This window comes from Hyperoodon ampullatus (genome assembly GCF_949752795.1).
Source record: "Hyperoodon ampullatus genome assembly, chromosome: 4".
Taxonomy (NCBI): Eukaryota; Metazoa; Chordata; class Mammalia; order Artiodactyla; family Ziphiidae; genus Hyperoodon; species Hyperoodon ampullatus.
Window position 1 is genome coordinate 43648610 of NC_136917.1, and position 25595 is coordinate 43674204.

A 25595-nucleotide genomic window follows, 5' to 3' on the forward strand; every position below is an offset into this window, starting at 1 on the left:
GGGCAGGGAGCCTCTTGGTTGCTGGACAGATGGTGACGGAGTTCCTCCCTGAGGGGGTGATAATCCAAGGGTCGATGAGCAGCCCATGTGCAGACAAGGAGGGAACTCTACCCTTAGCCCTCAGGTGACCTTAGTCCTGTCACTGCCCTTTCCAAGCAGCAGCCAAATCAGTATTCAACAATCAGAAGCAATTCTCCCCTGTCAGACCCCTCCCAGAACTTAGCATGCTGAAGATGTTGAGGGCCGGAATAGCATTAGGGGCCTAGCTGGGATGTGATACTTAAACAAAAGGCCCTCATAAAATCCACTGCACGCACCACTGAAATTATAACAGAAAGAGGATTTAAGCCTGGGCTTTCCGCCTGGGGAGCTGCACAGTTCTGCAATATTTTGGTTATGCTCTAATTAGTTGTTAGCATACGGTGCAGGTGTCAGGTAATCTGTGCTTATTAGAAAGAAATCTGCAAGTAGCAACCAGCATAAAGGCATACGAGGAGGCCCCAGGCACCCCTCCCCTTGGAAGAAATCCAGCATCCCCTGTGCCACATGCAGGTGGGACGTGGAGGTAGAACTCAAAGGACTGTGGCATGTTCGGGACTCAGGTGGGAGATACAGATTTGACCACCAGCTGCACAAGCGAGATTAGTTTCCAAACCAGCAGGGGCAGTGGAGCATCTATGGGAAGGGCTGCATTTACACTCTCCATAGGGTGTACTGCGAGGGGAAATACTTTCTATGTCTCCCATTGAATATACGTCTATGTATAACTGAATCACTATGCTGTACAACTGAAACTAAACACAACGTTGTAAATTAACTATACTCCATTTCTTAAAAAGGATTTCAAAGGAAAAAAAAAAAGAAAAAGAAAAACAATTGTGGCATAAAGGCATCACCTCACTCTCATACTAGAAAAAGAAAGCAGGCAGAGGAGGAAAAGCAGCTCATATGGGTCAGAGGTAACCACACAGATGGTCTGACACCTTCTACCACCAGCTGTCCTCTGCACCTTACCTGAAATGAAAACACCATTCCTGCAGTCTGAACCACAGCAGCCCAGGTTCTGACAGTACTCACACCCATAGATTAAAATCACTGTGCTCTAAATTGAAGAACAAGAATTATTTCCCCATTCTGGTACGTGGTGGCCAAGTGGCTCAAACCTGTCATTTCAACTCTGGACTTTAACAGCCAAAGTACAGAACATTCTGGAGAGATAATAATTTTACACAAGAGAATCCACCTTAAGCCATCAGCATTCTACCTGGAATTCATTTATTAGATTAGCTTTCAAAGAGACAGGATGCTGAATGAATGGAACCAAGAGTGGGTAAGTTTTAATGAAAATAAAAGTTAGAAAAAGGACTACTATATCGCCCACTGCTGGGGAGAGCTAGCCTAAGATATGGGGGTTCTTCTGAGACTGCCCTGAGCTGTCATGGAAGAACAACACTGGAAACCCAGAGATGATGGTCTCAGAGAGGGAGGCACAAATCAGAAAAATAACACCTTCTTCAGAGTTTTGCCAAGAGCACTTCCTGCTCTCCAACCTCACTCTGACTCTCAGTCTTTCCACCGGCAAAATGGGCATAATACCATCTTCCTCTTGAAGCTGAATAAAGATTAAGTGAAGTAGCACTTGTCAAGAATCTAGCAGAGAAAGAAGGCTTCTGCTGGCAAAGGTGACTTGAGGAAGAGGGATATATGAACACAGACACAGAGAGAAGGCCTTGTGAAGATTAAGGCGGAAATTGGACTGATCCATCTACAAGCCAAAGAACATCAAGGATTGCCAGCAGCCACCAGAAACAAGGAGGTCTTGTGAGAGAGCACGGCCCTGCCAATACCTTGATTTCAGACTCATCCCCTCCAGAACTATTTGCTTGAAATTTGACGTTTACAATCATGCTCCAATTTGGGCCCCTTCAAATAAAAGAGAAAGGAGTCAAGAGGAGGGAACTGGAAGAAAGCTTTGGAGTGAAATACAGTGGATTTAGAGACTTGTGATTGGCGCTGCTCTGGGCACAACAGTTACAGCCACGAACAAGACAGAAGTCTCGGAGATCATATTCTTGTGGATGGATGAAAAAGTGAGACTTCCGGGGAAGATGGCGGAAGAGTAAGACGCAGAGATCACCTTCATCCCCACAGATACACCAGAAATACATCTACACGTGGAACAACTCCTACAGAACACCTACTGAACGCTGGCAGAAGACCTCAGACCTCCCAAAAGGTAAAAAACTCCCCACATACCTGGACAGGGCAAAGCGCAGAGATTCCCGCACAGAGGATCGGTGCCGACCGGCACTCACCAGCCCGAGAGGCTTCTCTGCTCACCTGCCGGGGCGGGCGGGGGCTGGGAGCTGAGGCTCCGGCTTCGGTCGGAGCGCAGGGAGAGGACTGGGGTTGGCGGTGTGAACATAGCCTGCAGGGGGTTAGTGTGCCACGGCTAGCCGGGAGGGAGTCCGGGGGAAAAAGTCTGGACCTGCCGAAGAGGCAAGAGACTTTTTCTTCCCTCTTTGTTTCCTGGTGCACGAGGAGAGGGGATTAAGAGCGCTGCTTAAAGGAGCTTCAAGGCGGGCGCGAGCCGCGGTTAAAAGCGCGGACCCCAGAGACGGGGCGTGGGACACTGGGGCTGCTGCTGCCGCCGCCAAGAGGCCTGTGTGCGAGCGCAGGTCACTGTCCACGCCCCCTTTCCGGGGAGCCTGTGCAGCCCGCCACTGCCGGGGTCCCGAGATCCAGGGACAACTTACCCGGGAGAACGCACAGCGCGCCTCGGGCTGCTGCAACGTCACGCCGCCCTCTGCCGCCGCAGGCTCGCCCCGCCTCCGTACCCCTCCCTCCCCCCAGCCTGAGTGAGCCAGAGTCCCTGAAGCGGCTCCTTTAACCCCGTCCTGTCTGAGCGAAGAACAGACGCCCTCCAGCGACGTACACGCAGAGGCGGGGCCAAATCCAAAGCTGAGAAACGGGAGCTGTGAGAACAAAGAAGAAAAAGGGAAATCTCTCCCAGCACCCTCAGAAGCAGTGGATTAAAGCTCCACAATCAACTTGATGTACCCTGCATCTGTGGAATACACGAATAGACAACGAATCATCCCAAGTTGAGGAGGTGGACTTGGAGAGCAAGATTTATGATTTTTTCCCCTTTTCCTCTTTTTGTGAGTGTGTATGTGTATGCTTCTGTGTGAGATTTTGTCTGTACAGCTTTGCTTCCACCATTTGTCCTAGGGTTCTATCCATCCGTTTTTTTGTTTAATTTTTTTCTTCAAAATTATTTTTTATTTTAATAACTTTATTTTATTTTATCCTACTTTATTTTATTTTACTTTACCTTGTTTCTTTCTTTCTTTCCTTCCTTCCTTCCCTCCTTTAGAAAACGAATCATCCTAAATTGAGGAGGTAGACTTTGAGAGCAAGATTTATGATTTTTTCCCCTTTTCCTCTTTTTGTGAGTGTGTATGTGTATGCTTCTGTGTGACATTCTGTCTGTAGAGCTTTGCTTCCACCATTTGTCCCAGGGTTCTATCTGTCCGTTTTTTTGTTTGTTTTTTTTCTTAATAATTATTTTCTATTTTAATAACTTTATTATATTTTATCATACTTTATTTTATTTTACTTTATCTTCTTTCTTTCTTTTTTCCTTCCTTCCCTCCTTCCTCCCTCCCTCTTTTCTTTCTTTCTTTCTTTCTGCTTCTACTAATTCTTTCTTTCTACTTTTCCTCCCTTTTATTCTGAGCCATGTGGATGAAAGGCTCTTGGTGTTGCAGCCAGGAGTCAGTGCTGTGCCTCTGAGGTGGGAGAGCCAACTTCAGGACACGGGTCCACAAGAGACCTCCCAGCTCCACATAATATCAAATGGTGAAAATCTCCCAGAGATCTCCATCTCAACACCAGCACCCGGCTTCACTCAACGACCTGCAAGCTACAGTGCTGGAAACCCTATGCCAAACAACTAGCAAGACAAGAACACAACCCCACCCATTACCAGAGAGGCTGTCTAAAATCATAATAAGTCCACAGACACCCCAAAACACACCACCAGACGTGGACCTGCCCACCAGAAAGACAAGATCCAGCCTCATCCACCAGAACACAGGCACTAGTCCCCTCTACCAGGAAGCCTACACAACCCACTGAGCCAACCTTAGCCACTGGGGACAGACACCAAAAACGAAGGGCACTACGAACCTGCAGCCTGCAAAAAGGAGACCCCAAACACAGTAACATAGGCAAAATGAGAAGACAGAGAAACACACAGCAGATAAAGGAGCAAGATAAAAACCCACCAGACCTAACAAATGAAGAGGAAATAGGCAGTCTACCTGAAAAACAATTCAGAATAATGATAGTAAAGATGATCCAAAATCTTGGAAATAGAATAGACAAAATGCAAGAAACATTTAACAAGGACCTAGAAGAACTAAAGATGAAACAAGCAATGATGAACAACACAATAAATGAAATTTAAAATACTCTAGATGGGATCAATAGCAGAATAACTGAGGCAGAAGAACGGATAAGTGACGTGGAAGATAAAATAGTGGAAATAACTACTGCAGAGCAGAATAAAGAAAAAAGAATGGAAAGAACTGAGGACAGTCTCAGAGACCTCTGGGACAACATTAAACACACCAACATTTGAATTATAGGGGTTCCAGAAGAAGAACAGAAAAAGAAAGGGACTGAGAAAATATTTGAAGAGATTATAGTTGAAAACTTCTCTAATATGGGAAAGGAAATAGTTAATCAAGTCCAGGAGGCACAGAGAGTCCCATACAGAATAAATCCAAGGAGAAATACGCCAAGACACATATTAATCAAACTGTGAAAAATTAAATACAAAGAAAACATATTAAAAGCAGCAAGGGAAAAACAACAAATAACACACAAGGGAATCCCCATAAGGTAAACAGCTGATCTTTCAGCAGAAACTCTGCAAGCCAGAAGGGACTGGCAGGACATATTTAAAGTGATGAAGGAGAAAAAACTGCAACCAAGATTACTCTACCCAGCAAGGATCTCATTCAGATTTGAGGGAGAAATTAAAACATTTACAGACAAGCAAAAGCTGAGAGAGTTCAGCACCACCAAACCAGCTTTACAACAAATGCTAAAGGAGCTTCTCTAGGCAAGAAACACAACAGAAGGAAAAGACCTACAATAGTGAACCCAAAACAACTAAGAAAATGGGAATAGGAACATACATATCGATAATTACCTTAAATGTAAATGGACTAAATGCTACCACCAAAAGACACAGATTGGCTGAATGGATACAAAAACAAGACCCATATATATGCTGTCTACAAGAGACCCACTTCAGACCTAGAGACACATACAGACTGAAAGTAAGGGGATGGAAAAAGATATTCCATGCAAATGGAAACCAAAAGAAAGCTGGAGTAGCAAGTCTCATATCAGACAAAATAGACTTTAAAATAAAGACTACTAGAAGAGACAAAGAAGGACACTACATAATGATCAAGGGATCGATCCAAGAAGAAGATATAACAATTGTAAATATTATGCACCCAACATAGGAGCACCTCAATACATAAGGCAAATACTAACAGCCATAAAAGGGGAAATCGACAGTTACACATTCATAGTAGGGGACTTTAACACCCCACTTTCACCAATGGACAGATCATCCAAAATGAAAATAAATAAGGAAACACAAGCTTTAAATGATACATTAAACAAGATGGACTTAATTGATATTTATAGGACATTCCATCCAAAAACAACAGAATACACGTTTTTCTCAAGTGCTCATGGAACATTCTCCAGGATAGATCGTATCTTGGGTCACAAATCAAGCCTTGGTAAATTTAAGAAAATTGAAATCGTATCAAGTATCTTTTCCGACCACAACACTATCAAGATATCAATTACAGGAAAAGATCTGTAAAAAATACAAACACAAGGAGGCTAAACAGTACACTACTAAATAACTAAGAGATCACTGAAGAAATCAAAGAGGAAATCAAAGATACATAGAAACAAATGACAGTGAAAACACGATGACCCAAAACCTATGTCATGCAGCAAAACCAGTTCTAAGAGGGAAGTTTATAGCAATACATTCCTACCTCAAGAAACAAGAAACACCTCAAATAAACAACCTAATCTTACACCTAAAGCAATTAGAGAAAGAAGAACCCAAAAAACCCCAAAGTTAGCAGAAGAAATCATAATGATTAGATCAGAAATAAATGAAAAAGAAATGAAGGAATGATAGCAAAGATCAATAAAACTAAAAGCTGGTTCTTTGAGAAGATAAATAAAATTGATAAACCATTAGCCAGACTCATCAAGAAAAAAGGGAGAAGACTCAAATCAATAGAATCAGAAATGAAAAAGGAGGTGTAACAACTGACACTGCAAAAATACAAAGGATCATGAGAGATTACTATAAGCAACTATATACCAATAACATGGACAATCTGGAAGAAATGAACAAATTCTTAGAAAAGCACAACCTTCTGAGACTGAACCAGGAAGAAATAGAAAATATAAACAGACCTATCACAAGCACTGAAATTGAAACTGTGATTAAAAATCTTCCAACAGGGCTTCCCTGGTGGCGCAGTGGTTGAGAGTCCGCCTGCCGATGCAGGGGACACGGGTTCGTGCCCCGGTCTGGGAGTATCCCACATGCCGCGGAGCGGCTGGGCCCGTGAGCCATGGCCGCTGAGCCTGCGCGTCTGGAGCCTGTGCTCCGCAACGGGAGAGGCCACAACAGTGAAAGGCCTGCGTACCGCAAAAAAAAAAAAAAAAAAAATCTTCCAACAAACAAAAGCCCAGGACCAGATGGCTTCATAGGTGAATTCTATCAAACACTTAGAGAAAAGCTAGTACCTATCCTTCTCAAACTCTTCCAAAATATAGCAGAGGGAGGAACACTCCCAAACCCATCCTATGATGCCACCATCACCCTGATACCAAAATCAGACAAAGATGTCACAAAGAAAGAAAACTACAGGCCAATATCACCGATGAACATAGATGCAAAAATCCTCAACAAAATACTAGCAAACAAAATCCAGCAGCACATTAAAAGGATCATACACCATGATCAAGTGGGGTTTATCCCAGAGATGCAAGGATTCTTCAATATATGAGAATCAATCAATGTGATACACCATATTAACAAATTGAAGGAGAAAAACTGTATGATCATCTGAATAGATGAAGAAAAAGCTTTCGACAATATTCAACACCCATTTATGATAAAAACCCTCCAGAAAGTAGGCACAGAGGGACCTTACCTCAAAGTAATAAAGGCCATATATGACAAACCCACAGCCAACATCATCCTCAATGGTGAAAAACTGAAACCATTTCCTCTAAGATCAGGAACAAGACAAGGTTGCCCACTCTCACCATTATTATTCAACATAGTTTTGGGAATTTTAGCCACAGCAATCAGAGAAGAAAAATAAAAGGAATTCAAATTGGAAAACAAGAAGTGAAACTGTCACTGTTTGCATATGACATGATACTATACATAGAGAATCCTAAAGATGCTACCAGAAAACTACTAGAGCTAATCAATGAATTTGGTAAAGTAGCAGGATACAAAATTAATCCACAGAAATCTCTTGCATTTCTATACACTAGTGATGAAAAATCTGAAAGAGAAATTAAGGAAACACTCCCATTTACTACTGCAACAAAAAGAATAAAATAACTAGGAATAAACCTACCTAAGGAGACAAAAGACCTGTATGCAGAAAACTATAAGACACTGATGAAAGAAATTAAAGATGATACAAACAGATGGAGAGATATACCATGTTCTTGGATTGGAAGAATCAACAGTGTGAAAATGACTATATTACCCAAAGCAATCTACAGATTCAATGCAATCCTGATTAAACTACCACTGGCATTTTTCACAGAACTAGAACAAAAATTTTCACAATTCGTATGGAAACACAAAAGACCCCGAATAGCCAAAGCAACCTTGAGAACGAAAAACGGAGCTGGAGGAATCAGGCTCCCTGACTTCAGAGCATACTACAAAGCTACAGTAATCAAGACAGTATGGTACTGGCACAAAAACAGAAATATAGATCAATGGAACAGGATAGAAAGCCCAGAGATAAACCCACGCACATATGGTCACCTTATCTTTGATAAAGGAGGCAGGAATGTACAGTGGAGAAAGGACAGCCTCTTCAATAAGTGGTGCTGGGAAAACTGCACAGCTAAAACAATGAAACTAGAACACTGCCTGACACCATACACAAAAATAAACCCAAAATAGATTAAAGACCTAAATATAAGGCCAGACACTGTAAAACTCTTAGAGGAAAACATAGGCAGAACCTTCAATGACATAAATCACAGCAAGATTCTTTTTGACCCACCTCCTAGAGAAATGGAAATATAAATAAACAAATGGGACCTAATGAAACTTAAAAGCTTTTGCACATCAAAGGAAACCATAAACAAGACGAAAAGACAACCCTCAGAATGCAAGAAATATTTGCAAACAAAGCAACTGACAAAGGATTAATCTCCAGAATATGCAAGCAGCTCATGCAGCTCAATATCAAAAAAGTAAACAACCCAATCAAAAAATGGTCAGAAGACCTAAATAGACATTTCTTCAAAGAAGATATCAGATTGCCAGCAAACACATGAAAGGATGCTCAACATCACTAATCATTAGAGAAATACAAATCAAAACTATAATGAGGTATCACCTCACACCGGTCAGAATGGTCATCATCAAAAAAATCTACAAACAATAAATGCTGGAGAGGGTGTGGAGAAAAGGGAACCCTCTTGCAATGTTGATGGGAATGTGAATTGGTACAGCCACTATGGAGAACAGTATGGAGGTTCCTTAAAAAACTGCAAATAGAGCTACCATACAACCCAGCAATCCCACTACTGCGCATATACCCAGAGAAAACCATAATTCAAAAAGAGTCATGTACCACAATGTTCATTGCAGCTCGATTTACAATAGCCAGGACATGGAAGCAACCTAAGAGTCCACTGACAGATGAATGGATAAAGAAGATGTGGCACATATATATAATGGAATATTACTTAGCCATAAAAAGACACGAAATCGAGTTTTTTGTAGTGAGGTGGATGGACCTAGAGACTGTCATACAGAGTGAAGTCAGAAAGAGAAAAACAAATACCGTATGCTAACACATATATATGGAATCTAAAAAATAAATAAATAAATGAAAAATGGTTGTGAAGAACCTAGGGGCAGGACAGGAATAAAGACGCAGACGTAGAGAATGGAGGACATGGGGAGGGGGAAGGGTAAGCTGGGACAAAGTGAGAGAGTGGCAGGGACATATATACACAACCAAATGTAAAATAGATAGCTAGGGGGAAGCAGCCGCATAGCACAGGGAGGTTATCTTGGTGCTTTCTGTCCACCTAGAGGGGTGGGATAGGGAGGGTGGGAGGGAGACGCAAGAGGGAGGAGACATGGGGATATATGTATACATATAGCTGATTCCGTTTGTTATACAGCAGAAACTAACACACCATTATAAAGCAATTATACTCCAATAAAGATGTTAAAAAAAAAAAAAAAGAACCTAGCAGAGAGCTTGGTACATAGTAGGCATTCAGTAAGGAGTGACTGATTTTTTTTTAAATGTTACACAGAAAACAAACTTATGCTTATCAAAGGGGAAAGTGGATGGGGGAGAGATAAATCAGGAGTTTGGGATTAGCAGATACAAATTACTATATATAAAATAGATAAACAACAAGGTCCTACTATAGCACAGGGAACTACATTAAATATCTTGTAATAAACCATAATGGAAAAGAATATGAAAAAGAATATATGTGTATGTGTGTGTGTGTGTGTATATATATATATAAACTGAATCACTTTGCTGTACACCGGAAATTAACACAACATTGCAAATCAACTATTCTCCAATTTAAAAAATAAAATTTAAAAAAATGGTAATAAGACTGTGATAGAGTATGTGTGCAGAAAGAAACATGAACACTGAATAATGAAGACTAACTTCATATATTCTACCTAAGAGTTGCAGGACAACTACTCTAAAATCATTACTCTGGAGAAGAGAGGCAGCTTCAAGGTTGGTAGATGAGGCCTCCCCGACACTGAGTCAAAGTGTCTGTGGGCCTGAAGTAGACAAATGTTCCCACCTTATCAGTGGATTTCTTTTCTAATTAAAATGCATGAACTCCTGTAAGCTCCAGGTGCCCAGAGGAAGGAGGGTGTGATGGGAGGAGGTGAGCAGTGCGTCACAAAGAATCTTCTCCCTTGTTTAAAATCCAACAACAACAAAAAAAAAGGTTATTGCCTAACAATATAAGTAAAGATCCTGAATGACCAAGCAGGGGAGATCTCTATGGAAACACAGAGACACCAAATTAGGAGGGAAGAAGACAGACAAGAATGGATATCCCAGAGGTCTTCCCCAAGGTGGCAGTGCACTGTCTGGGGCTGGTGGTACCCAATTTCTACCTGTCTCAGCTGGCACTTTCCAAGTGATAGCCTGGTAGGGAGCCAAGGAGAAATGTCCATGAAAGGACCATAATAGTGATAGTTGACCTTTACTGTGTGCTTCCTTTGTGCCAGCACTTTGCATTCATCATCTCATTTATCTCTTACAAAATCTTGTAATTTGACACTATTATTATCCCCATTTCAGGGATGAGGAACCTGAGGCACCAGGAAGGTTACTTTGCCAGGCTTCATAACTAATAGATGGTGAAGATGGGATTCAAATCCTAGAAGCTCAATAATCATCATTAATATTCACTGGGCACTTACCAAATGCCAGACACTGTGCTAAATCCTTAACCACATCTTTTATTTTATTCCTTATGACAACCCTAGGTGGTGGCTACTGTCATGAGGCCCACCTTACAGATGAATAAACTGAGGTTCAGAAAAGTTAGGTGACTCACTCAAGGTTATCCAGCTAGTAAGCAGTGGAAATAGGATCCAAACCCAAAATCCAAATCCACCTTGTCAAAGACTGTGCTCTATACACCACACTGACCAAACTGCTGAGCATAAAGAGAATTCAGGGATATCATGTGCTCTGGAATGGGGCCCTAGAACTTGCATTTCTGACAAGTTCCCAGGAGATACAGATGCTGCTGGTCAGGGATCAGACCTTTGAGAAAAATTGACCCAGGGAGAGTGGCCTGAAGGACGAATTCCTTCCCCAACTCCTCCTGAACGTTGAGTTAGATGTACTCTGAAAGGTATGCATCCCCTACTGAACCAGCATTACTCTGCACTGGAAAGGCACATTTCAAGTGTCTCTCTTCCCCCATGAGATGTAAGGCCTAAAATTAAAGTCTAATATAATGTGCTGTCTTCAACCTGAAATAGGGAGGGCTCCAGACAGCTTAATCACAAGTCTCCCTCCCAATTCTGCTTCTACAGATAATGTCCCCCTTGATAAGACACAGTTCCTGCTTATCCCTGAGAAGCAGGTTTTGGTTCTTTGCCAGTGCATGGAATTAACAAGCGAATCACATCCTTCCATGGGAACCAGGGGTCACCCCACCCCCTTGATACTATAGAGCTTGCCTCCTACAACTCCTGGTTGTCCACTCTGTTCCCAGTTGCGCCCCCCCATGTGGCCTTGTGCAGTGTCCTCCTCCCCTCTGCTGTGAGTACACACGACTAATGAACCGCTGGCTGTCTCATCTGTCCAGTGTCAGGTGTCATGTATTCAGCTGTCCCCATGACCCTCAGATGAGGATCCTTCCCTCACCAACAAAGTGAAGAGCAGGGGACTTAGGCACACTGGGTGATGAGCTCCATGAGAAGAGACACTCTTTCCATCTTATCATTGTCCCCTCCACAGCCTGGCATGGGTCCAAGGCAATGAAAGACACATGGGATTGAATGCTTGAAAACCTCCTAACCCTCTGAAGCCCCCTTTCTTTTAGACAAATAGAGAAACTAAGTCTTGAGCATTAACATGACGTGCCAGGCCTGCTTCCCGCCAGCCCCCAGCAGAGGACACGGACCTGCCCTTGGTGGTGAGCAGATCCATGGGGACAGATTCATCCATTCTGTGGGTCACCTGCCAGACTAAACATTCCTCAGCTCAGGGGCTCAGAGGCTGCAGGGAGCTGCCCTGGGCAAGTTCAGGTCTCTTCCCCGTTCTGCCTGAGCAAATATGAGAAATTGGGCCCGATACACTAGGAAGAGCCACTCTTGGAAGCCCTGTTCAGGGTGCACAGACCTCGTGTGCATTCCAGTTGACCAGAAGCAGTACAGAGTTTGTTCTAAGAGGGCCAGCTGATTTACAAAAGCATCAGAATGGGAGTGCTTTGAATCAGAGGCACCTGACTATGTACCAGGGGTGATGTGGGGGAATTAGGGGTCCACTTGGCTCTTACAAAGCTCATGTCATAAAAGTAACACAACCATGACTTCCATGTCCTGTGTCCAGTTCTGCAGCAGGCTCGTCGTGTACCATACCTGCCATTTAATCCTCATGGGAGAGCTGAGAGCAGGGCACTTTTACTCCCATGTCATAGATGAGGACACTAAGGCCAAGAGGCCATGGAGCACAGTGGGTGGCAGAGCCAAGGTCTGAGCCACAGATTTCGTGGCTCCAAAGTCTCTGCTACTAATGTCCCCTCCACGTCCTGGGTGTGATGGAGAAGGAACAAAAATGACAGATGGCACAGTACCTGTCCTCTGAGAATTTACAGCCTACCTGGGGAAGAAAATACACACAGGGAAAAAGTACTTAAGAGCCCTTATAAAGCAACATATGAAGAGGTCTGGCCTGATAGCATCAAAGGTGGGCTGGAAGTCCCCTTTCCCACTCTGGAAATGCCACATAGCCTTACGCCAGATGACTTCTCTTGGGGAAAAAATAGGATGAAACTTAAAGGCTCATTTAAAATAGCATCAATAATAAGAGCAGCTAACATATAAGTTGAGTTTTTCCTATATATCCAACACTGCTAAGTGTTTACACAGAAAATTGAAGATCCATTTGGAATAATAATATTTTCTTTCATTTATCAACCACTCTGTTATATACCAGGCATTGTCCTAAAGGCTTTACCTATAAGATTTTATGTATGTTGTCAAAGTGGCTTTGAGATTATGGTAGTATTTGTTCCATTTTACAGATGAGAGAGCTGAGGCAGAGAGGTTAAGCCTGGATTTTCAAACTGAGGTTTGTGATCCCTAGTGTGTTGTGAAATTAATTTAGTAGGTAATGACAAGCATTGTTTTAAATTAACAGAAAGGGGAGGGGAGGGGGAAGGAAAAGACATGGAACAGAAGATATCAGAATGCAAACCATGTGGTATTATTTCATCATGTTTCTTTCAGTATGTGTGTTTGTGTGTGTACCATGAAAAGTATTGTAAAAGACGATTTTATATGAGGATTTTACAGTGAGATGATTGAAATGGGTCTCTGTGGAAGGTTGGAAAGCCACTGGGTTAAGTGACTTGCCTGAGGTCACACAGCTAGTGATTTGTGGAGCCAGAGTTCAACTCCACATACTCTATGTCACCAGACCCCAAATTCTTGACCTCTAAACTGTGCTGTCCCACAGAAATATGAAGTAAACCACATATGTAATTTAAATTTGTCTAATAGCCACATTTAAAAAGTGAAAAAGCCAAATTGAAAAATTAAAATTAATACATTTTAGGTACCCCAATATATCAAAAAAATAACATTTCAACGTGTAAGAAGTTGGTTTCAAAGTTAAATCAATCATTGAGGTTAGTTTCATTTTTGTTTTTGTTTTTTTAACTTTTTTGGTACTAACTCCAGGAACTCTGGCGTCTATCTTACACTTCCAGCACACCTCAGGTCAGACTAGCCTCACTTCAAGTGCTCAGTAACCACGCATGACTAGTGGCTACCCCTAGGAGACAGCACAGTGCTAAACTACACTACCTCCAATACCCCTTTGGACACTGGGCCTACATTCTCAAATTTCACTGCAAAGGAGAATTTCCCATCATATTCTCTTGCCCCTTTTACCTTCCTGTGGCCTCCTTCATGCAGTTTCCAGAACATCTAAACCCAAACCCCGCATCTGTGGCTATTTGTGTCTGCTCACCATGGCTCCTTTTAGATTTCACATCCTTGCTAAGTCTTAGGGGAGAAGAACTGGTGGGAAAGGGATCCTGCAGCCAAGATAAGCTGGAGCAGGGTGAGGACAAAGGTCCCGAACAAGAGGAACTTGTGCGGAGCAACAACCCACGCGGACTGTGTGCAAAGCTGAAGGTTCATTCAGTTTTGCAGAGACACACTGGATCATTCACTCTCGGCCCTGACAGAAGTCAGCTGACCCCATTTCCCTGTCTTTGCCAAACTAAGCAGACTGTGGAACTGCAGAAAGACGGGAGTCTGGAGAGTCGTTAAAAGGCGAGGCAACAGCGATCCAGTGACTTCGGAGCCACCCATTAAATAATCTGATAAATACCACACATAAATATGCTATAACCACGGCTGGTAGGCTAGGAGCCCCAGGTAGCCATGACCTAGGGGTGCTCAGTGCTCCTGTGAGCTGAGGTCTCCACACAGACACAAGAGAAGGTGAGGCTCACTGCCCGGCAGCAGCCAGGCCCGGGAAGCTAGAGCAGTCAGTCTCCTGCTTCCGGCTCCTGGCATCAACTCCTGGACCCCGCCTGCCCGGCCACTGAGGAAGAGTACTTTTCAGTCCATCGATTTGGTTTCCAAAGCACTGAGAGTGCCGAATGGGGGGGAAGACTTGTTGTTGGGAAAAGGAAAACAAAGAGAAAACCATCAGGCACTTTTCTCTGGATGACGTGGCAGCACTCCTCAGCCTGGGGAATGAAACTTTAAGCCCGTGGGGTGTTTGTTCACGGCAGCGGAAGGGACCAAGAGCCCTTCCATCATTTACTGGCTTCTTATTAATTGAGGAACTGCCATGTTCCAGGCACCCCAGCTGGGTCCTGGGTACTCAGAAATGCACTGCCTGTCCACCTTACATCTGGGAGCTTGCACGCCAGCCAACAGAAGAGAGTACAGAGAACACAGCATTGCAGGGGCTGTAGCAGAGGTATAAGCAAATTATGGTGGGGACCTGGAGAAAGGGCTCATTTCTGTGCCTGCTCCAGCTTCCTGCTCCTTGTTAGAGAAGCAGCCCTGCCCCCCACATCAGAGTCTGTCTCATAGTCTCAGCCCAGGAGGACAGCTGCCCGATGACCAAACCTATCCAAGTCCCTTCTCTTGGAACTTGGAACTAATACCAGATACTTTTTTAACTCTCTGGGGGCTACCTGGACAGAGAGGCTACGCAGGGCCACCAAAGAGTTATTCTCCCTCACATTCATGGAGAAGCAAAATTCAAGAATCTATTCATAAGAGCTAGCAACCCAAATGGGGTGGAAACAACCCAAGTGTCCATCAGCTGATGGGTAAACAAAATGTGATATCTAATGGAATATCAGTCAACCACGAAAAAGGAATGAAGTATGATACCTGGTACAACATGAGTGAGCCTTGAAAACATTATGCCAGGTGAAATAAGCCAGACACAAAAGCCATATACTGTATGAGTCCATTTATATGAAATGCCCAGAATAGGTAAATCCAATAGAGACAGAAAGTAGCCTGGGGCTAGGGAGAGGCAGGAATAGGAAATGACTGCTTAGCAAGCATGGAATTTTTTTGCGGGGTTGGGGGTTGATGAAAAAAACCGATATTGATGATGGTTGCACAACTCTGCAAATGTACTGGAAGCCACTGAATTATATACTTTAAAATCACTGAAATGGTGAATTTTATGTTTTTGAGAATTTTACCTCAGGAAAAAGAAATGTAATAGTCTATGTTACCCTTTGGAAAGGAACTTGTTCCAGTATGTTTGTATCCTTCACAACTAAAAATCACTGACTCAAACTGAGGTGACCATGCTGAACACACACAACTCTTAGATGCCAGGGTCTGGCTCAACCTGTGTTCTGCTTGACTGCCAAACGAGCCCCTCCTCCCCATGCCCACACTTAACATGCAGGAGGAAAGGCTTTTGCATCTCTTCGACCGACAGCTGGCCGCTTCCCAGAACCTGCTGATAGGTGGTGAGCGTCCATCCAAGTATGTTTATTTGGGTCCTGTCAGCAGAAACAGGACTTTATTAAGAGGATGTTAGTGAGCCTCTTTGCTTCCCTGCTTTTGTGAGAATTCTTAACGACTCCAATGCGCAGGTGTCATTTTTCAGCAAAATCTAATATTTATGTTATTTCCAGGCAAAGAACATTTGAGGCTCTCGCAATATATCACTCTTCGTTTTGCTCCATGGCACAGGCTGGACAAATCACTCAGCCATTTGTCACAGCATCCACTGTTACCCACATCCCAGGTGCGGGGTTAGGTACACCATTAGCAGAGGCAGGAGAGGGAGTGAGGTGCCAGGACAAAAACCTGAGCCAACGCAGCAGAAACTTCCTGACTTAGTGTCTCCTAGAATCTTGGGTCTAGAAGAGAACTTGACATACTAAAAAGTCACAGAACTTTTGTGTTAAAAAGAAAACAAATGGCTTCCCTGGTGGCACAGTGATTGAGGGTCCGCCTGCCGATGCAGGGGACGCAGGTTCGTGCCCTGGTCCGGGAAGATCCCACGTGCCGCGGAGCGGCTGGGCCCGTGAGCCATGGCCACTGAGCCTGCGCGTCTGGAGCCTGTGCTCCGCAACGGGAGAGGCCACAACAGTGAGAGGCCCGTGTACCGCAAAAAAAAAAAAAAAAAAAAAAAAAAAAAAAAAACCCACAAAGCTTTGATTTCACCATAAAGTTGGAATATTCTATTTCTTTATAAGCCAGTCATTGTTGTGGTTACAGTTTAAAGAATAATATAAATAAACTTTAAGGAAGCAAAGATGGTGCAGTGGGTATGCATTCCCTTCTTCCAAGTTGCTTACTTGAAAGGAGAAAAACTGTGTGTGCCAGTGTGTGACACGTACTAGGTTCATGTTTCACCTGCATGACCTCGAGTAGTGGGCACTCGTCCTCCCTTACAGATGAAGAAACTGAGGCTCAGAAGGTTCTATCATCTGCATCAGGTCCACAAGTGAATATTAAATTAGTGAAAAAGGGAGGTTTGATCTCAATCCCCATATTCTAAACCACCATGTTTTAACAGAATGATTACATAATCTTGAATATTTTAGAGTCACATATTGAGTGCAAGACAGTGCTTTACAGTACTTTATAATTTTCAAAGATGTTTCACACTTAGAATGCCTTACAGGACAGAGGGTGAGAGTTGCAGCACTTCTGAGATCAGGGAGATGTTAAGGGTGGAGATTCCATAGACGGGGTAGGTTTTGAAGGTTAGGTTGTATTTTAATAATTAACAAGAAAATGAGGAGGACAACATGAGATGAGGAGAACAGCAAAGGAAAAAGTATGGGAGGGTGATAAATAGCTGGCTGGGGTGAGATCGGAATCCCTTAATTCCCAGTATGGAATGTAATCACTGATTAAGCATCACAAAGATACCTGCTTTGGGGTCCCTTCCTGATGGACAACCAATAACAACAACAACAATAATGGCACCAGCTAGCATCTGCTAGGCAATTTATAAAACAGCCGCTCACAATGCTAAGCACTATCTGTGACTACCGCCTTTGGTAACCAACCACAATCCCCCTCTGGGTATTACATGCACACATTTTCAGGCCATATGGTTCTCTCCAAGCTGAAACCAACTTTAGCTCTCAGGTGAGCTATGCAACCCAGGCCTACGGCAACTGGAGCATAGTATGTGAATCGAGACCAGCCTCAGTACTGGTTCAGAGATGAATATGATGACCAGTCAGAACCAGTGATATGACTTTCTCCCTGAAAGGATATAAGGGTTGGAGCTACTCTTGCCATTTTGCTGAAGAGATGCAACTTTCTGATAATACTGTTGGAGTCCTGAATCTAGCCCTACTCCTGGACTTCCGTTTTGGTGAGCAATAAATTGCCTTTTCGCTTTGGCTTTGGGTTAAGTTTTTGGTCACTTTCAACAGAAGAAGCCCTAATTAACATAAGCACATAAATGCAACGCATTGAACCTTCACAACACTACCACGAGGTGAGCATTAGTAATGGAGATTGTTCCTCCCTTTTTTTTGTTTTTTTTTGTTTTTGTTTTTGCGGTACGCGGGCCTCTCACTGTTGTGGCCTCTCCCATTGCGGAGCACAGGCTCCGGACGCGCAGGCTCAGCGGCCATGGCTCACGGGCCCAGCCGCTCCGCGGCATGTGGGATCTTCCCGGACCGGGGCACGAACCCGTGTCCCCTGCATCGGCAGGCAGACTCTCAACCACTGCGCCACCAGGGAAGCCCGGTGAGCATTATTAACGGAGACTGTTCCTCCCTTTTTGAGATAAGGAATGGAGGCACTGAGAGGCCAAGTCCCCTGGCAGGTGGTAGAGGCAGGATTTGAACCCAGACAGTGTGGTCTGAGAGTCGGCACCCCCTGCGCCACTGTACCAGCTGGCTGGCATCTAGCTCTGCTCTTACGGAACAGGACTCTCCACAAGCCGAAAATAAGTCTTTTCACTCAAAATAGTTCCTAAGTCTTAAAATACCTTAGAGAGTATAAATTTTCTCAGGCTCCTTCAGGTTTGCAGTGATCCCTTTTTGGCTTCAGTTGTCTCCCTGAAAAGAATCATTTAAGCAATAGAAATGTCACTCCCCAGGTCATCCTTCAACTGCTGATACTTCACTTTCCCAAAAATTACAGATAAAAATAACAATGCACAGAAGCGAAGACTACATGGCTGCTAAAATGGAGAGGAGGGAAGGAAACGGGAGATGCTAACCAAATATTTTGTGTGTTGGCATGCAAGGAGTTTTGATCTTCACTTGGTAATTTTAGAAGTTTATTTCTTAATTAAAGGTGCTTCTGTCCACCAAAGTCTTGGACTGGTGGCATAGGGAGCTACAGCCGCGGCTTCCTACATGCTTTGGAAATTTAAGAATAAAATTAAATACATACCAGCTAAGAGGACAGTTCTGATGTACATACCTCATCTGGACAATATTCTCTTGTTGTTCAGTTTCCTAGCAATGTGCCAGAGGCTTGGGAACTCCTTGATAAAGGAAGAAGTAGCGATCTTGAAGTGAAAGCCAGGAGGCTGCAGCACGCTGTAACCGTGGTCTCAAAAAACGAAAAGACCTACTGGTATTCCCAGGGAGCATCCAAGGCAACTCCAGCCATGAGTACTGCTGGATGTAATCAGTATAATACGGAGGCAAAGGGCTGGGAGCCGGGAGCAGGAGAGTGGAGTCTAGCTCAGACTCCCAATAACCTTGAGCCTCATGTAATTAATTATAAAATGACACATTAAGACTGCATTTTTGGGGCTTCGGGCTTCCCTGGTGGCGCAGTGGTTGAGAGTCCACCTGCCGATGCAGGGGACACGGGTTCATGCCCCGGTCCAGGAAGATCCCACATGCCGCGGAGTGGCTGGGCCCGTGAGCCACGGCCGCTGAGCCTGCGCGTCGGAGCCTGTGCTCCACAACGGGAGAGGCCACAACAGTGAGAGGCCCGCGTACCGCAAAAAAAAAAAAAAAGACTGCACTTTTGTTGTTGTTGGATTCCATTAAACAGTAAAGTGGCTGTATAGCTTAGGGAATGAATGCCTGGGCTTTGGAATGAGTTGGATCCCCACCTCAACTCTCACAAGCCTCAGTTCTTGATCTGTAAAATGAAGGAAATACTAGCCTACTTCTTGGGGCTATTGCAAGGGTTAAATGATCAAATGCTCTTAGCACAGTTCCTCACTCAGCATGAAGAAGAAACAAACAAACCAACAAAATATTAACCATCCCTCTCTTATTAGCACTGTTAGTAAAGCTTATGATTCTACAGAACTGCAAGAGTAACGATGCCCTTTCTACCAAAAACCATACCTGAATGCTTCTGGGCAAATGTTGGCAATATAAAGGTTTGGTCTTGAACAGCAGTAGGTTTTGGGTTTTGGTTTATTTTATGTTATCACTATTCTTACCAAAAGGCAGAGATGAGAATATATCTGAATAGTTCCAAGCAGATGTCGACAGTACAAAGACTTGGCCTCTATCTGACTAATGTGAAACTCTGAGTGCCAGTAGCAGGGCAGGTTAGACTGAAACTCCCACATGGCATCCAAGCCTGGCCACTCTCCAGCATAACCCTGCATCACTGCCTTTAAGGTGATCTTTTGAGAAACTTACATTTTAGTCACACACATTAAGTCATGGCTGTTCTCTCTCAAGGATCTACTGTCATTTGGATCCTGTCCAAATGATTAGGAGAAAACATGCTTTATCATCCATAGGTCTGCAACTTAAGAGTAATTCCAGCAAACCTCAGGACTTAAGAGCATCGGCTTGGCCAGAAATCTTTGTTTTGGACCAGACAGCATGAAACTCCCAAGGTAGGGAGCCTGGCATGGGATGTAACACTATCAGAGAAGTCAGGCAGATTCAATAATTGTAGCTGTAGGTACTGTGGCTCTTTTTTCACTTGGTTTGTCTGCTGCAAGGCAGCATCCCCAAAAGTAGTCTGTACTTGGCTGCAGTAATCCACATAGGTCACTCAAATCTCTGAATCTCAGCAGCTCTCAGTGTCTACACCATGCAATTAAATGCATAAGTATACCCCATCTCGTGGTAGTCAGAATTGTGAGTTTCCAGGTAGAGAGGAAAGAACACAAGACCAGGAATCAGGACACCAGGTTCCAGCCCCAGTTCTGTCGCTGATGCTCATGTGGCCATGGGCATGTACAGCAGCCGTGGAGGTGACACGTGGATCCCTCTTCAAGAAAGGACTTGCCACTCAGCTGCAAGGAGCTGTCTGACAGTCTGGAGCTGTAGCGCCCTCAGGATCTGCCTCAAACTTGTGATGCTTTTCCTGGGCAGTCCCTGACCAAAGACTAAGCATGGCGAGGGTATGAGGGTCCAGCCATTTCTACTCAACATGGAACTCCTCTAATGGGCAATCTGTGCCCTGGGGCTCCCCACCTCTATCAGATATGCACTGTGGTCTGAGGCTTTCACTCCCCCAAGTCCCCCTTCCTCCCCTCTTCCTTTCATAGGTGTCAGATGCATATATACACTACCAAATGTAAAATAGCTAGCTAGTGGGAAGCAGCCACATCACACGGGGAGATCAGCTCTGTGCTTTGTGACCACCTAGAAGGGTGGGAGGGAGACACAAGAGGGAGGGGATATGGGGATATACGTATACGTATAGCTGATTCACTCTGTTATACAGCAGAAACTAACACAATATTGTAAAGCAATTATACTCCAATACATATAAAATTTTTTTTTAAATAGGTGTCAGATGGACACCACCATCTGAAGCTCTCCCTGATCCACCTGCTTTCTCCCCTTGTATCTTCTATGAGTGTTACCAACTGCTTGTGCTCTGAACTCTGTCTCAAAAACTCTGTCCTGGGACACCCAACTGATACAGGATTAACTTCTCTAAACCTGTGCTGACTTTTCTTTTAAAGCAGGTATAATCATAACAGTGGAAGAGAAGACAGTTTTTCAGGATAGTGTCCCAAGGTACAAACAGAGAGTCCTTTCCCCCCACTATCTCCACACCCTCTGAGCATCCCACCGCCACCACCACTTACTCCAAGAAATTCTTTGCATCAGGGGATGGCTGATAGGGCAGAAAAACAGAAACTGTTGGAGTTTCTAAGGCACACCTTTAAGTCATAAGAGCCATGCTTTTGGATGTTAACACATCTAAGCCCTGAAGCACTAGGGACAAACCTTGTGTCCTAAAAAAAAAAAAAAGATCTGAAAGAGAAATTACTATACCAATATACCCATTGATCCTCTAAATAAGGACTGAGTAGATGAGGAAAGAAGAAAGGGGAGGAGGGTATGGGGGGCAGGGATGTCCGTGGAGTTTGGCATTGAAGGAAGCGAACCTGGAAGGGCCCCGTGACAGTGGTCAGCGTCATCACAGGCATTGTGATGGACCTGGAGCTTCCCTTCAAGAAGGCATCCACCTCCTCCCGTCCCTTGGGGCCCTAATCCACTGACTGCCCAGTCTTCATGTGGGTGAGCCCCTCCGTGGCCAATGCCATGGGAATTCCATAAGTGGTCTTTGCTCTGGGGGACCTCCCACCGGTCCCAGCCACTAGGAGTCTCACCTCTCCAGGCCCTGAGACTTTACTCCATCTCCACCCAACTTCTCCCACACGGTCAACCTTCTTCTCATCAGCTTGGGGTGCTCATCATCAGCCTATGGCTGAGAGGAAGGACAAACCCCAAATACCTCAAGGAATGTTACACAGTTATTGGAAAGAAAAGCAACCCCTATCCCAACTTAAGACAGTGGTTAAACGGAAATAGTAATAATGATTTTATATAGCTCAATATTGACTAACCTGAATATAGCGAACAGATACCTGGCTCTGTGAGCTCTTCTTTCCAGACATAACCCCATGAGCCCCCACAACAACTCCATGAGGCAGGTAACAATGCTAGGCCTATTTTACAGACAAGGACACTTGAGGCTCAGCAACTTGCCCAAACTCACTTAGCGATAAAGTGAATTAGCAGGGTTGCACGTAATGTAGTTCCCTTCAAATCTGCGTTATACTCCTTGAGGACAACACGTGTCTTAGACTCTACTGTCCCCTCCCTTTCTTACATAACACTTAGCCTAGTGGTAGGCAGCTAGAAGATTCTCCAATATTTTGTGCTTTGACCAACCGATTTAGATATTTTCCCTTCAGAGTAGGAAAAAAAAAAAAAACTGCTTGAAATGTGTATGTCCATTTTCTCCATACCAGTAGGACTCCTGGGCAACTGCCAGGAAGGAGGTGTGAGGCAGCGAATGTGCATCCACGGAAGAGATCATATTTCAGTCTTTTCATTTCACTTGACAGGAGAAATACTGATCAAAATCAGCCGCACACGTCATGAAAGGGTAATTGGGTTCCTCGCTTTCTTCTCCACAGAAGCAGCCCCACCTGTACTCCAGGAGACAACTCTTCATGCATAAAATTACTACCAGACACCACCTATCTGATGAATGTCTCCTCCTGAATAATTTATATCACTTGATCTATTTTCAAAAGTTAGTCTTACATTAAAATTACAATTCTGAATAGGTCAGCCCGCTATTTAAGGATAAATTATTTCACCCCTTCATGTTAGTGTTGTGTTTAGTTAATGATGAGGTTTTTACTTCTAGCCCCCAATAAACCATGAAAGAAATTGCTTGTTTGACCTAGCCTCTCTCACCCTGAATCTTATTCCTTGATTCATGCTGACTCACTGTCAGCAACCAGCCTGCATGTTTTAAGACACTAGGTTCCCATTCTTGGTCTCTTGTTATTTTTCTACATTTCTCTCCTCTCTTTATCTGGCACCTCTTCCCCACTTCCCCCTTCTAACCCCATCACCCCACCTTTCCAACCAAAGCAAAACCCATTCTCGGGTCCTCTCACTGGACACACAGCCCTACGTTGTCCCATCACTAGTCCATTCCATTCCAAAGAGGTAATACCTATAAAGATGGTCCACATAGCTTTTCCCAGGCTCTCACGCATCACCCACTTAGCAAATAAGGATGGAGAGAGACTGTAGTCAGTGGAAAGAAGACTAGAGAAAAGCTGGTTTGAGTCCAGTAAGATCCAGTCCAGTTGGTGAACTGCTCCCCGTCCCCATTTTCTCAGTGATGGAAAGAACACGGCTTTGAAGTCTGATAAGCCTGGGTTCAAATCCAACATTTTTTATTACTTAGCAATTTGGGGCAGTAAAATCTGAGAGTCAGTTTCTTCTTTTATGAAATGAGGACGGTCATACCTTACTGAGGATTATTTTAAGAGTTGACAAGTTAAAACAGGAAAAATATTCCATATAATGCAAACACAGTGGGAGGCACTTAATAAATGTTTGTTAAAAGAATCATGGGTGGGCTTCCCTGGTGGCGCAGTGGTTGAGAGTCCGCCTGCCGATGCAGGGGACACGGGTTCGTGCCCCGGTCCGGGAAGATCCCACATGCCGCGGAGCGGCTGGGCCCGTGGGCCATGGCCGCTGAGCCTGCGCGTCCAGAGCTTGTGCTCCACAACAGGAGAGGCCACAACAGTGAGAGGCCCGTGTACCGGAAAAAAAAAAAAAAAAAAAAAAAAAAGAATCATGGGTGAGTGGATGGTCAGTAAATGACTATTAGCAGACATATCATTTTTAATGAAAAATTTGTTTAGTCAAGATGAGTGGAAATGGCAGGTTGAAGAAAGGTTAAGTTGCTTGTGTTGAACAGTGGTTAAGAGCACGGTTCCTTCAGATCCGGCTTCAAACCCTGACCCCACCACTTACCAGCTACACTACCTTTGACAAGTTGCTTAATCCCCAGTTTTCTAATCTGTAAACGTGACAAATACTCACCTCCTTGGGCTTATGGAGGCTTAGATGGCAAAATGCCTGGGAAAGACTTGGCATAGCCAACATAGAAGGCATCACTGCTGAGATGAATAAAAGTAAAACAAAATGAAAGGTCTCAGTTGCATCTACCTCATGGCACAAGTGTAAAGGGAGAAAATGCTTTGCAACCGGAAGTATGGAAACACATAAGGGATTTTTTATTACCATTATTATTAGAAGGAATGATGAACTGAATAGATGACTGTTATTGGAACAAGCACAAACTTCACGAGGCCTTTCTACAATGGGCATGTGTACATGCGCACAAATGTTCAAGAAAGGTATAGGGTTGGTTTAATTAAAGGATCATTTCTGTTGCCGCTCTGAGCGTACAAAGTCATAAAGGGTGGATGTTTAAGAAGAGAGGCTGAAGTAATGTGTAGAGAACTTAATTGATACTCTAAAACCATTGATTGTAAATACACTCAGGAGGTATATAAATTCACACAGTTTTACGGCAGGACGGTTTTTTCATTGGTAATTTAATGTAATTGTGAGATTAGAAGGATCACTGGGCCAGAAGTTTTCTATGTATTCAGCTGGGAGGGTTGCCTGGTGCCCAGCCTTGAGGAGGCCCCCTGGAAGCCACAGGCCATGACCTTCCATTTTCTGGGTAAAGAGTTTTCTCTAAGGGGGCCAAACAAATTCTACAGGGCCCGTGGATTGTTTTCCCAAGCTTGTCCCCACATTCCCAGGGTTGCCATTACCTATGCCTATGTTTCTCAGGGTTCTTTCAGCTACCGGCATCAGACATCCCCTGGGCAGCCATGCTGGGGGAAAAGGTGATCTTACTGGGCTGAGTCCTCATGAACTGACAGGGCCCGAAACAAAGCACCTTCAAGACCCAAGGTGTTGGCCTCCTTCTTCTTACATGTAGGCTTGATTCACCCTTGTGCTCCTTCACCCTCTCCCATTCGTTTTCCAGCCTCTCCTCCATTCATCTCCTTGTACAGCTGCTAAGGAGATGGGTTCTCTTAGGAGACTGGTCCCCCTGCTCCTTCACAAAGGTAGCAGGGGATAACTGCACCCAGCTCTGAAGCTTAACTTCAAAGAATCCATAGTAACAACAAGGCTGCCAGAGCCTTCTGAGGCAGTTTTCAGAGAAGGGTCATAGTCTGAGCACATATCCTAGTAGGTATCTACTGCACTGAGATATGGAAGACATGACATTT